General features: G+C 32.0%; 1 pseudogene; it reads left to right on the top strand.

The window, feature by feature from the left end:
• Positions 1 to 464: 464 nt before the first annotated feature.
• Positions 465 to 13,799, top strand: part of LOC139873605 (probable alpha,alpha-trehalose-phosphate synthase [UDP-forming] 7) — a 91,519-nt pseudogene continuing 78,184 nt past the window's right edge.

Raw genomic sequence — 13,799 nt, 5'->3', positions numbered from 1 at the left:
TCCATTTCCATTTCCATTTCCATTTCCATTTCCATTTCCGTATATGTATATATATAAATATATAAATACTATAATTTATTCATCAACAAGCCCTAAAGGTTCATTTTATCCACAGACAAAATTTTAAAATCGTCAATTTGTTTCTGAAGATCGAGCTTCAAAGAGTGCTAGTAGTCACAAATTGCTAAAGGTCAGTCTCGCACCTCATGTTTAGGGAATTGAATTTATATTGATTGATTATATGATCCGTGATCTTATTGAATCAGCTTGTTTCCTGTTATCAGTATAATGTATAATGATTCTTGTATACATCAGTTTGGATTCAATTGCGTTGTTAATTGTAATTAAAATGATATGCGTCCAATTTCTGCTGTAGGTGTTTACTGAAATTGGCTCATTTGCTAGGGTTTTTAAGACTTGTCTAGGTTATTATATTTAGGGCTTTTTAGGCATAATAAGGAACAATGCAGTCGAGATCGTATATAAATCTATTGGAGTTAGCTTCAGGTAATTTCCCTGTAATGGGGCGAGAACGAGAGAAACGAAAGATGCCGAGAGTAATGACTGTTCCTGGAAGTATTACAAAGCTTGATGATGATCAAGCAAGTAGTGTTACATCTGATAATCCTTCTTCACTTGCAATGGATCGAATGATGGTTGTTGCGAATCAATTGCCGTTGAAAGCTAAAAGGAGAGCTGATAATAAAGGGTGGAGTTTCACTTGGGATGATGAATCGTTGTATTTGCTACTCAAAGAAGGTTTTCCTGATGATATGGAGGTTTTATATGTTGGTTCATTGAATGTTGACATTGATCCGATTGAACAAGATGATGTTGCTCAAGTTTTATTGGATAGGTTCGGGTGTGTTCCGACTTTTCTTCCACCTAGTTTGATGGAAATATATTATGATGGTTTTTGTAAAAAGCAATTATGGCATCTTTTTCATTATATGTTAGCGGTTTCTGCTGATCATGGAGGGAGGTTTGACCGGTCAATGTGGGAATCATACGTTGCAGCAAATAAGCTGTTTTCCCAGAAAGTTATTGAAGTGATAAATCCAGAAGATGATTTTGTTTGGATTCATGATTATCATTTAATGGTTTTGCCTACGTTTTTAAGAAGACGGTTTAATCGTTTAAGAATGGGGTTTTTTCTTCATAGTCCATTTCCATCTTCTGAGATTTACAGGACACTTCCTGTTAGAGAAGAAATCTTGAAAGCTTTACTTAATTCCGACCTAATCGGTTTCCACACGTTTGATTATGCACGCCATTTTCTTTCTTGTTGCAGTCGAATGTTCGGTTTGGAGTATCAATCGAAACGGGGATATATAGGGTTAGATTATTATGGAAGAACTGTTGGAATCAAGATAATGCCCGTGGGTATCCATATGGGTCAAATTGAGTCAGTGATGAAACTTGCTGATAAAGAATGGAGAGTTGATGAACTTAAACAAAAATTTGAAGGAAAAACTGTGTTTCTTGGAGTTGATGACATGGACGTTTTTAAAGGTATCAATTTAAAGCTTTTAGCAATGGAACAAATGCTTAACGTTCATCCGTCTTGGCAAGGTAGGGCGGTTCTTATTCAAATTGCAAATCCGCTAGGGGTAAAGGCGGGATAGATTTGGATGAAATACAAATTGAGATTAAAGAAAGCTGCAAACGTACAAATGAGCAATTTGGTTAGCCTGGTTATCAGCCTATAGTTTACATAGACAGTCCTGTGGGTATTAATGAACGGGTTGCTTATTACAGTATAGCTGAGTGTATTGTTGTTACTGCTGTACGGGACGGGATGAATCTAACTCCTTATGAATATATCGTGTGCCGGGAGGGTGTATCTGGTTCAGAAACCGGGTCGGATCCAAACGGGTCGAAAAGAGCATGTTAGTAGTATCAGAGTTTATAGGGTGTTCACCTTCTTTAAGTGGTGCAATTCTGGTCAATCCGTGGAATGTTGAGGCGACTGCTGAGGCTATGAATGAGGCGATTTCTATGAGTGAACCCGAGAAACAATTGAGACATGAGAAGCATTATCGTTATGTTAGTACTCATAATGTAGGATATTGGTCTAGAAGTTTCTTGCAAGATATGGAGAGAACATGTGCGGATCATTTTAGGAAAAGATGTTGGGGGATTGGTTTGGGATTTGGGTTTAGGGTTGTGTCTTTAGATCCTAATTTTTGGAAGCTTTCTATTGATGATATTGTGTCGGCTTACATAAAGGCTAAAAATAGAGCAATTTTATTGGATTATGATGGAACAGTTATGCCACAAAATTCGATTATCAAGACACCAAGTAGAGAAGTTATTTCAATTTTAACTAAGCTTTCGGGAGATGTAAATAATAAAGTATTTATCGTTAGTGGAAGAGGTAGAGAAAACTTAAGCAAGGCGTTTTCTCCTTGCAAAAAATTGGAATTGCAGCTGAACATGGCTATTTATGATGTCAGTTTGTTAGTTTCATTTATCGTTAATGTCTTCACATATTTACTTTCATATAGGTGTTGTTTGTTTTACAATCTGCAGATCTTATTATGTCTTATGTCAGCGGGCACGTTTTTGCTGCAGACTGTTTATTTTCCTGAAGACATAAGATATGATAACGTTTTATTATGTTTGCAGACTTAGAAATATGCATCTTAGTGCTGCAGACAGGATTTAAGTTATTTTGCCTACATAAAAACAAACAAACTTCACTATTCAGCATACAAACATACATACAAACATACAGACCTTTATGTTACATCTTCTCTATAGACATGGTCCACAAATCTTTAGACAAGAATATCTTAAAAAACAAACTGTTTGTTTTCCTGAAGACATAAGATATGATAATGTTTTATTATGTTTGCAGACTTAGAAATATGCATCTTAGTGCTGCAGACAGGATTTAAGTTATTTTGCCGACATAAAACAAACAAACTTCACTATTCAGCATACAAACATACATACAAACATACAGACCTTTATGTTACATCTTCTCTATAGACATGGTCCACAAATCTTTAGACAAAAATATCTTAAAAAACAAACAACACCTTAATGTTTTGTCTTCTATTCTAACCTATAAAGTTATGTTATTCTTTTATGCATATTTCATTGTGTCAAAAATATGACTCACCATTCTGCCACATCTAATAAAAGTTGATGTTTTGAATGGTTCGTGTACGGTTCTATCAATTTATAACATTTTATAACTTATGTGAATATTATCTGTAGTGACCCGGAAAATTTTGACTAATTTTAAGTCAAACTCTAGATAAGATTTAATAACTTTGACACGATAAACAAAGTCTGTTAGGTTGAGTCTCAAATTTTTTTGAACTGTTTCATATATTCAATTGACCTTCGACTGTTCTCGACGATTCACGAACAACTATTTGTATATATATATATATATATATATATATATATATATATATATATATATATATATATATATAATTTGAAGTATTATTTGAAATAATATATGATTAAATTGTTAGAATTAAATATGTAAAATAATATGCGATGTAATGGGAACTATATTTATAAATATATAGATATATATAATTATATATATAAATATTACTTGTAAATATATAAAGTTATACTAAAACTATTTGTTTAAAAATATATAATATATTTGCTTTAGTAATTAAAACTTGCTATTTAAAACTGTTTGCATATAGAAAGTGAATATATTAAAAATAATTGATTTCGAGCCTAATTAGTAAACGTCAGTGACACTCGGTTGACGTTTCGTTAGTTTTAAGATAGATATAATACATGTACATGAAAGATTAAGATAAAAGTTGGACTGTAAATTGATTACGCAGATTTTAGATTTGTTAAAAATATTTTTACATTTTTAAGTTTAAATATTAGTACTTGATAGTGCTCCAAATAAACATATATTTAGTAGCAATATCCTTCCGATATGTAAATTTTTCAGTTGCAATTGTTCTATTTTCAAGTAATATTCGTTTAAATAAATATGTGCGAAGACAAAAGGCGAAAACGACGATTTGAAGACGCAAACGTTCAAAAAGCTCAAATGTACAAGATACAATCCAAGTGGTTCAATTTATTGATAAAAACGTCTAAAAATGATAAAAGTACAAGTTGCGGAACACAAAGTACAAGATATTAAATTATACGAAAGGACGTTCGAAAATTCGGAACCGGGACATGAGTCTACTCTCAACGCGCGACGCAACGGTGCAAAAATTACAAGTCAACTATGCACATAAATAAAATATAATATTTAAATAATTCTTAAAATTATTTATATATTATATTATTATTTAATAACGTCGACAAGCAAAGATCCAAAATCATGTGAGCTGGAAATTCAAACTCCGCGACTCGCGGAGTTTGAAGGGTAAAAGTGCCGCAACTCGCGGAGTTTGAAATTTCAGAAATGTCCTATAAATATCAACGTTTTCTGCCGAGTTTTAAACATACATAAAAAATAATAATAATACTCCTCTAATAATAATAAATATATATATATATATATATATATATATATATATATATATATATATATTATAGTATAGGGTAGTTTTATATTAGATTAGTTTGGGTTATGTAAAGGTTATTTTACGGGTTTTAAAGTTGGAGCTCTGTCCGTGTAACACTACGCGATAAATAATCAATGTAAGCTATGTTCTCCTTTTTAAATTAATGTCTCGTACTTAAGTTATTATTATGCTTATTTAAGACGAAGTAATCATGATGTTGGGCTAAAAATATTAAAATTGGGTAATTGGGCTTTGTACCATAATTGGAGTTTGGACAAAAGAACGACACTTGTGGAAATTAGACTATGGGCTATTAATGGGCTTTATATTTGTTTAACTAAATGATAGTTTGTTAATTTTAATATAAAGATTTACAATTGAACGTACCTATAAATAACCATATACACTCGATCGGACACGATGGGCGGGATATTTATATGTACGAATAATCGTTCATTTAACTGGACACGGGAATGGATTAATAGTCTATGGAATTATTAAAAGGGGGGTGAAATTATGTACAAGGACACTTGGCATAATTGATAACAAAGTATTAAAACCTTGGGTTACACGCAGTCGATATCCTGGTGTAATTATTAAACAAAGTATTAAGACCTTGTTACAGTTTAAGTCCCCAATTAGTTGGAGTATTTGACTTCGGATATAATGATAATTTGATGAGGATACTCGCACTTTATATTTATGACTGATGGACTGTTATGGACAAAAACCAGACGGACATATTAAATAATCCTGGACAAAGGACAATTAACCCATGGGCACAAAACTAAAATCAACACGTCAAACATCATGATTACGGAAGTTAAATAAGCATAATTCTTTTATTTCATATTTAATTTCCTTTATTTTATATTTAATTGCACTTTTAATTATCGCACTTTTATTTATTGTCATCATATATTATCGTACTTTTTAATTATCGCAATTTTATTTTATCGCACTTTTATTTATCGCAATTTCATTATCGTTATTTACTTTACGTTTAAAATTAAGTTGTATTTATTTTTAATATTTTACATTAGGTTTTAACTGCGACTAAAGTTTTAAAATCGACAAACCGGTCATTAAATGGTAAAACCCCCTTTTATATATTATTATATATAATTATATATATTTTGTACAAATATAATTGTTTAAAAAAATATAGTGTAAAATAAGTCGTCTCCCTGTGGAACGAACCAGACTTACTAAAAACTATACTACTCTACGATTAGGTACACTGCCTATAGTGTTGTAGCAAGGTTTAGGTATATCCCATCTGTAAATAAATAAATAAAACTTGTGTAAATTGTATCGTATTTCATATTAAAAATTAATGCTATTTCATATACCCCTCGCATAACATCAGTACTCCGTGCATATAAATTGGAACAGAAAATAAATAATTATCGAACCTTTTTGATCAGGTTTCAAACAGTTAATGAGTGAAATAATTAAATATATTTAATCTAAAAATTTAGGATTTTTAGGAACACTTTTATATTTTAACTGTTTAGCAATGGACACGATATAGCAACCCATTAAAAACTGTCGGCAGATAAGTTAGTAATGTGAAAGGCTGCTATACTATTATTACTTTTGAAAACTTTTGAAAGCACGTTCTTTTATTTAGAATATTATATGAGATAAAAATATGTGATCATCCACTGCCATAATATTATACATATACAAATAATTGAGAGTCACCCTAATCATAACTCACTTGAAAGACTACTTTCTAATTTAATTACTGATCCTATTTTTGTTTTGGTTAACATACCACAAAACAACCATCAAGCCACCTTCACCAAGACCTCCCTCGCCACAATCACTCACGTCCACCACCTTCATCCACAAATTAATCAACTACCCTAAATGTATTTGTTTGGTTGCAACAAAAACTGAACCCACGTGGGTTTACTACTTGTCGAACTAAGTTAATACTCGTCTTCTGTGTAACACAACACACACACAAACACACGTACGCATGTATACTAGTTTACACCATTTCTTCCCATTACAACTACCTCAACCCCAAATGGGTTTCAAAGACAATCTTTTAAAATGTGCTACTCGTTAAATATCTATTTTCTGTTAAAAGTTCAACCATGAACTACGTACTTACAACAAACCACCAACTTGCCTTTTTATCGTTCGTAGTTAATTTTAAATTTAGTTTTGCCGTAGCTTATTTTTATTTTCTAGATTTTTAGGCTTTGCCGTAAAATCCCTTAAGTGCTTTTTCTTTAGACTAAGATTTAGGTGCTTTAGAATTTTGCGACGCAGTTTTTAGATTTTAGTGCCTAATTAAGTTATTGCTGTTTTGGATATAGAATTCCTTTAAGCTTTAATACCTTTAGGCGTAACTTTTTAAATTTAATTTTTAGACTTTTAAGTTACGACGCGCTATTTTCTTGTTTTTATTTTTCGACGTTTTTCGACGCGCTCTTTTTCTTTCTTATTTCTCACCGATCTAGTTTTTAGGACATAGAATTTTCTATTTCTTCTCTAAAATTTCAAAAACAAAAAATTATTTTAAGCGGTTAAATTGATAGACATCCAAATTTTCTGCTTCGTAGTAATAGTTGGATTTATTAGTGGCTGAGTTGTGAGCTTCCGATTTAAAGGGTTCTGGCTCCCTGCTGCATCTATTGGCTATTCGAAACGTGGGCAAAAGCAGAAAAGTCTATTAATTTGATAACTTATATAATTTTTATTTTTATAACTAATAGGATAATTAAGTAAATGCACCACATTGTAGCTAAAATTTGGTAATAAGCGCATTATGGAAAATCTCGAGAATATTTTGGAAACTCTTTATGACATCCGAAATCAATTTAATCAATACTCTCAAACGGGTGTTGATGACAATTCGTTCGGTCAATCTTGGATCACGAATGACGAAACAATAACTGGTTGTGAAATCTGTGGAGATTATCACTCAACATGAGAATGATATTATTACGTTCCTATGGAAAATTATGAACCCATGGAACCTGAAGGGAACGATTATGAAGAATACAATTCAAATTGGGATTATTCCCAAGAATATTTCCAAACTCCACAACCAGAAGATGAGAAAAATTATGTGTCTGAAAATTCTTTAGATTATATGAAAATCAAACTCAAAGAACTTGATGCTCAAAATGAACAAATGAGAGAGTTTGTAAATAGGCAAGCTGAAACTCTATCAGATTACACACCTGTTGATCTGAGGAGTATTGTGCAAGAAAATCTCATATCATCGAATTTTGATGAATTCGAGAGCTCCGAAATCACCAATTATCCCGATGATACTTTTTATTCAGCTTTACTAATTTCACAACATATCGACACATTAGCCTCTACTGACGAAATCAACGATCCATCAATGGATGAAGAAGAAGTAAGGGTGACAAATTGGTACTCTTGGGAAAATGATAACGTTGAAAATTTTACCCCCGAGACCAAAATGGTGGGACTGATAAGTACCATTAATGAAGAAGAATTTGCTTCGATCCCGAAATTCACCATTCCACAACCTTCTAACCCAATATTCTCAATAGATGAGTCATCTACCAAAGATGAACTACAAGCTGTAATATATATTGACACCTCGAATTTCAACCAATTGGGTAATAGAGGTGAAAACTTTGATCCCGAGAATAAACGGAAGGAAATGTTAGGAATTATCCACCCTATAGAAATATGTATGTCGGTGTATATCGATCCATTTGACCAAGAACCAGAAAAAAGATATATCAATTTACTAAAAGCTACACTTAAAAAAGAATTAAGTAGTGACGATCGGGTGGGTCTAAACTTTAAACCCATTGATATATTTTATACCACCCGAGATGTAAATAACTGGCTCACTATTTTAATTCGTGGAACTTATTCTACCGACTTCACATGTCGTCAGCTAAGTGTGGGGAAGTCTAACCCCACTTAACGTTAAATTAGGGGTTCGGGTTAGTGCATAACTCGTTAATAAAAATGCATGATTAGGGTAAAAGACGCTTTTTCAAATATTAGTAAACAGTTCAGAAAAGCAGCCATTTTTGAAAGAAAAAAAAAAGCATGTGTGATAAAACAAGAAGGAATGAACGATGAGGCGCGCCATCTATCATTCGACGAGTTTTGTAATTACAAACTGGGTATTTTTAATCACTTTTCTACACTAATCACCCTCATGAATTTATAATTAGAGTCTGATTTCATGCAAATGAGGGCATTGCATGATCTCAAGTGTGGGGAAGGGTTATAAATTCTCTCGGGTTTATACTTGGTTTATTTGCCAAATTTTATGAAAATTTGAAAAATTTTCAACTAAATGAATTTAAAATCATGTTTATATATATTTATGAACGGTGAAAACTAGGTGTTAATACCGAAATTATCGTTACCTCAGAAAGGACATAAATTGAGAAACACCCTAAAACGCTTGAATTCATTTAAAATGGAATAAAGGAGAATAAAAAGGCAAAGAAAGAAACTAAGTGTGGGGCGAATGTACATAGTTATTCAATTAAAAACTATCTAGCACATGTTTCTGTAAAGTTTATTGCAGGTGCTTTTGTTTTGGACTAAATTAACTATTTTACCCGATGAAAGAAAAGAAAAGATGGATCTACACGATGAATCAATTCCATCATTAAAAGAAAGTAAAGTCTTCCGAAAAAGACACGCGCTTCTTGATTTAGGTCAAGAAGTTGTCGTCCAGACCAGCTGTAGGTTGACGAAAAATCTAGAAAAGTCATCTCTAAAATCAGCAAGAAATCCACGGACCTCAGCATCAAACAGGGTCGCCAAGTGGTCAGACTTATCCTAGCCATGAGAAGGATTTATCTCGTACAATGGGGGGGCACCGTGCAAATTAGCTTGATAAGACTAATGAATCAGATCCCCAGAAAGGATAATCTCCTTAAAAGATCAAAAATCAGCTTTTAAGCCTGATATTACTCAATCCTTGAGATTGACCTTAAAGATTGAGAATTCAAACTCATGGAATTCAATGATATCTAAACTCGAGCTTGAACGAGAAAATATTTTGATCAAATTATAAACTGATTTGTTTTCTGAAAACCCATTTTCAATGCGTTCATTACCATTGAACGTAAAATCCTAGGAATTCACCTAGAATTCATTAGGTCACCTGAACCAAATCGGGTGTCAACCGTAAGAACGGTGGTTGCATAGCATGGTCGAAGACAGGACCTTGTGCCAGACTGAAAAATCATAGGATGATCTTTACTATTGCTCCTACAAAGGATAGTACTAGCATCCGACACGTTTATAGACCATAATCAAAAGCAAGTCACGGGACATTGCCTTAACAGTTGCTTGTTCATCGCTTTCCTTTACAACCGGACGGTAGTTTACCGAAAGGTAATATACAGGACAAGTAAACTGGACGTGTTGCTTTCCTAATACAAGGTTAGCAAGTGGGTAACACAAAACCATAAGTTTTGAGCTAAAATTTTCAAATCTGAAACCCACAAAACCCACAAAAAAAATCATTTTGCAAACACCGGTGAAGGGTTATTCCAGAAAACTTATCTAGGGTAAAAGCTAGATTGAATTTTCAAAAGATCAAATATTTTCATAAAGATCCAATTTCCTTAAAGGATCTAATTTTTAATAGTCATGTGGGAATGTAAACCACACCGTTACTATCATTATTTATACCGCCGTATCAAAATCACTGATGTACAAAGTGTGAAGAATAAAGAAGTGATTCGTGTGATGTATTATATTATTTCAAGTTATGTATTGCTTGAGGACAAGCAACGTTCAAGTGTGGGAATATTTGATAGTACTCCAAATGAACATATATTTAGTAGCAATATCCTTCCGATATGTAAAGTTTTCAGTTGCAATTGTTCTATTTTCAAGTAATATTCGTTTAAATAAATAAGTGCGAAGACAAAAGGCGAAAACGACGATTTGAAGACGCAAACGTCCAAAAAGCTCAAATGTACAAGATACAATCCAAGTGGTTTAATTTATTGATAAGAAACGTCTAAAAATGACAAAAGTATAAGTTGCGGAACACAAAGTACAAGATATTAAATTATACGAAAGGACGTTCGAAAATCCGGAACCGGGACATGAGTCTACTCTCAACGCGCGACGTAACGGTGCAAAAATTACAAGTCAACTATGCACATAAATAAAATATAATATTTAAATAATTCTTAAAATTATTTATATATTATATTATTATTTAATAACGTCGACAAGCAAAGATCCAAAATCATGTGAGCTGGAAATTCAAACTCCGCGACTCGCGGAGTTTGAAGGGTAAAAGTGCCGCAACTCGCGGAGTTTGAAATTTCAGAAATGTCCTATAAATATCAACGTTTTCTGCCGAGTTTTAAACATACATAAAAAATAATAATAATACTCCTCTAATAATATATATATATATATATATATATATATATATATATATATATATATATATATATATATATATATATATATATATATATATTATAGTATAGGGTAGTTTTATATTAGATTAGTTTGGGTTATGTAAAGGTTATTTTACGGGTTTTAAAGTTGGAGCTCTATCTGTGTAACACTACGCGATAAATAATCAATGTAAGCTATGTTCTCCTTTTTAAATTAATGTCTCGTACTTAAGTTATTATTATGCTTATTTAAGATGAAGTAATCATGATGTTGGGCTAAAAATATTAAAATTGGGTAATTGGGCTTTGTACCATAATTGGGGTTTGGACAAAAGAACGACACTTGTGGAAATTAGACTATGGGCTATTAATGGGCTTTATATTTGTTTAACTAAATGATAGTTTGTTAATTTTAATATAAAGATTTACAATTGAATGTACCTATAAATAACCATATACACTCGATCGGACACGATGGGCGGGATATTTATATGTACGAATAATCGTTCATTTAACCGGACACGGGAATGGATTAATAGTCTATGGAATTATTAAAACAGGGGTGAAATTATGTACAAGGACACTTGGCATAATTGATAACAAAGTATTAAAACCTTGGGTTACACGCAGTCGATATCCTGGTGTAATTATTAAACAAAGTATTAAGACCTTGTTACAGTTTAAGTCCCCAATTAGTTGGAATATTTGACTTCGGATATAATGATAATTTGACGAGGATACTCGCACTTTATATTTATGACTGATGGACTGGTATGGACAAAAACCAGACGGACATATTAAATAATCCAGGACAAAGGACAATTAACCCATGGGCATAAAACTAAAATCAACACGTCAAACATCATGATTACGGAAGTTTAAATAAGCATAATTCTTTTATTTTATATTTAATTTCCTTTATTTTATATTTAATTGCACTTTTAATTATCGCACTTTTATTTATTGTCATCATATATTATCGTACTTTTTAATTATCGTAACTTTATTTTATCGCACTTTTATTTATCGAAATTTCATTATCGTTATTTACTTTACGTTTAAAATTAAGTTGTATTTATTTTTAATATTTTACATTAGGTTTTAACTGCGACTAAAGTTTTAAAATCGACAAACCGGTCAATAAACGGTAAAACCCCCTTTTATATATTATTATATATAATTATATATATTTTGTACAAATATAATTGTTTAAAAATATAGTGTAAAATAAGTCGTCTCCCTGTGGAACGAACCAGACTTACTAAAAACTATATTACTCTACGATTAGGTACACTGCCTATAGTGTTGTAGCAAGGTTTAGGTATATCCCATCTGTAAATAAATAAATAAAACTTGTGTAAATTGTATCGTATTTCATATTAAAAATTAATGTTATTTCATATACCCCTCGCATAACATCAGTACTCCGTGCATATAAATTGGAACAGAAAATAAATAATTATCGAACCTTTTTGATCAGGTTTCAAACAGTTAATGAGTGAAATAATTAAATATATTTAATCTAAAAATTTAGGATTTTTAGGAACACTTTTATATTTTAACTGTTTAGCAATGGACACGATATAGCAACCCATTAAAAACTGTCGGCAGATAAGTTAGTAATGTGAAAGGCTGCTATACTATTATTAATTTTGAAAACTTTTAAAAGCACGTTCTTTTATTTAGAATATTATATGAGATAAAAATATGTGATCATCCACTGCCATAATATTATACATATACAAATAATTAAGAGTCACCCTAATCATAACTCACTTGAAAGACTACTTTCTATTTTAATTACTGATCCTATTTTTGTTTTGGTTAACATACCACAAAACAACCATCAAGCCACCTTCACCAAGACCTCCCTCACCACAATCACTCACGTCCACCACCTTCATCCACAAATTAATCAACTACCCTAAATGTATCTGTTTGGCTGCAACAAAAACTGAACCCACGTGGGTTTACTACTTGTCGAACTAAGTTAATACTCGTCTTCTGTGTAACACAACACACACACAAACACACGTACGCATGTATACTAGTTCACACCATTTCTTCCCATTACAACTACCTCAACCCTAAATGGGTTTCAAAGACAATCTTTTAAAATGTGCTACTCGTTAAATATCTATTTTCTGTTAAAAGTTCAACCATGAACTACGTACTTACAACAAACCACCAACTTGCCTTCTTATACTCTTCTTGATTCAGCATATTTCAAAACCTAGCCATACACACATCATGTACCTAACCACCTCACCACCAAAATCACCATCTTCGCTACTGATACAGCTCGAACGTCACTGGTTTAGCCTATTGTTGCCTTTTGATACAAATAAAAAGGGGAGAGAAGCTATACCACATAATTGTTTAAAGGTTTGACAACTTGAAAAGTAAAATTATTACGGCACTTTATTGAACTACATATAGAACTAGTGAGTGTTTCTTTTCTTTTTCTTCCTTTTGGTCGACTCATACTAAACTAATAAACCCCACATGATTAATAAAGAAAAAGAAGACGTGATTACTCCTTATAATGATGTGTATTTGGTTGATAATGAATTCGAGTGATGATAGTTTAAGTTTTATAATGATGGTGATGCATGATCATGTTGACAGAGATGTTTAATAGATGATGACGTTTATGTTGTGTTGATAAACCGAAGTGTTTGATTAATAATTGCTGTTACACATTATCTATTATAATTTCAAACGCTAGCGGATCTATTGCAGCCCATCGAACTACCTTTCCAAATATTGGGCCAATAATTGTTATTTGGGCTTAGATAATTACTTGGGCAGAAAATTTATAGTTGTTGGGCCGTGATAATGATAATTCTGGTATTGGGCCGATAACTACTAAGTGGACTAATGAGACACCTTG

The sequence above is a fragment of the Rutidosis leptorrhynchoides genome, chromosome 10 (genome assembly GCF_046630445.1).
Source record: "Rutidosis leptorrhynchoides isolate AG116_Rl617_1_P2 chromosome 10, CSIRO_AGI_Rlap_v1, whole genome shotgun sequence".
NCBI classification, from domain to species: Eukaryota; Viridiplantae; Streptophyta; class Magnoliopsida; order Asterales; family Asteraceae; genus Rutidosis; species Rutidosis leptorrhynchoides.
This window is presented reverse-complemented; position numbering and strand designations above follow the sequence as displayed.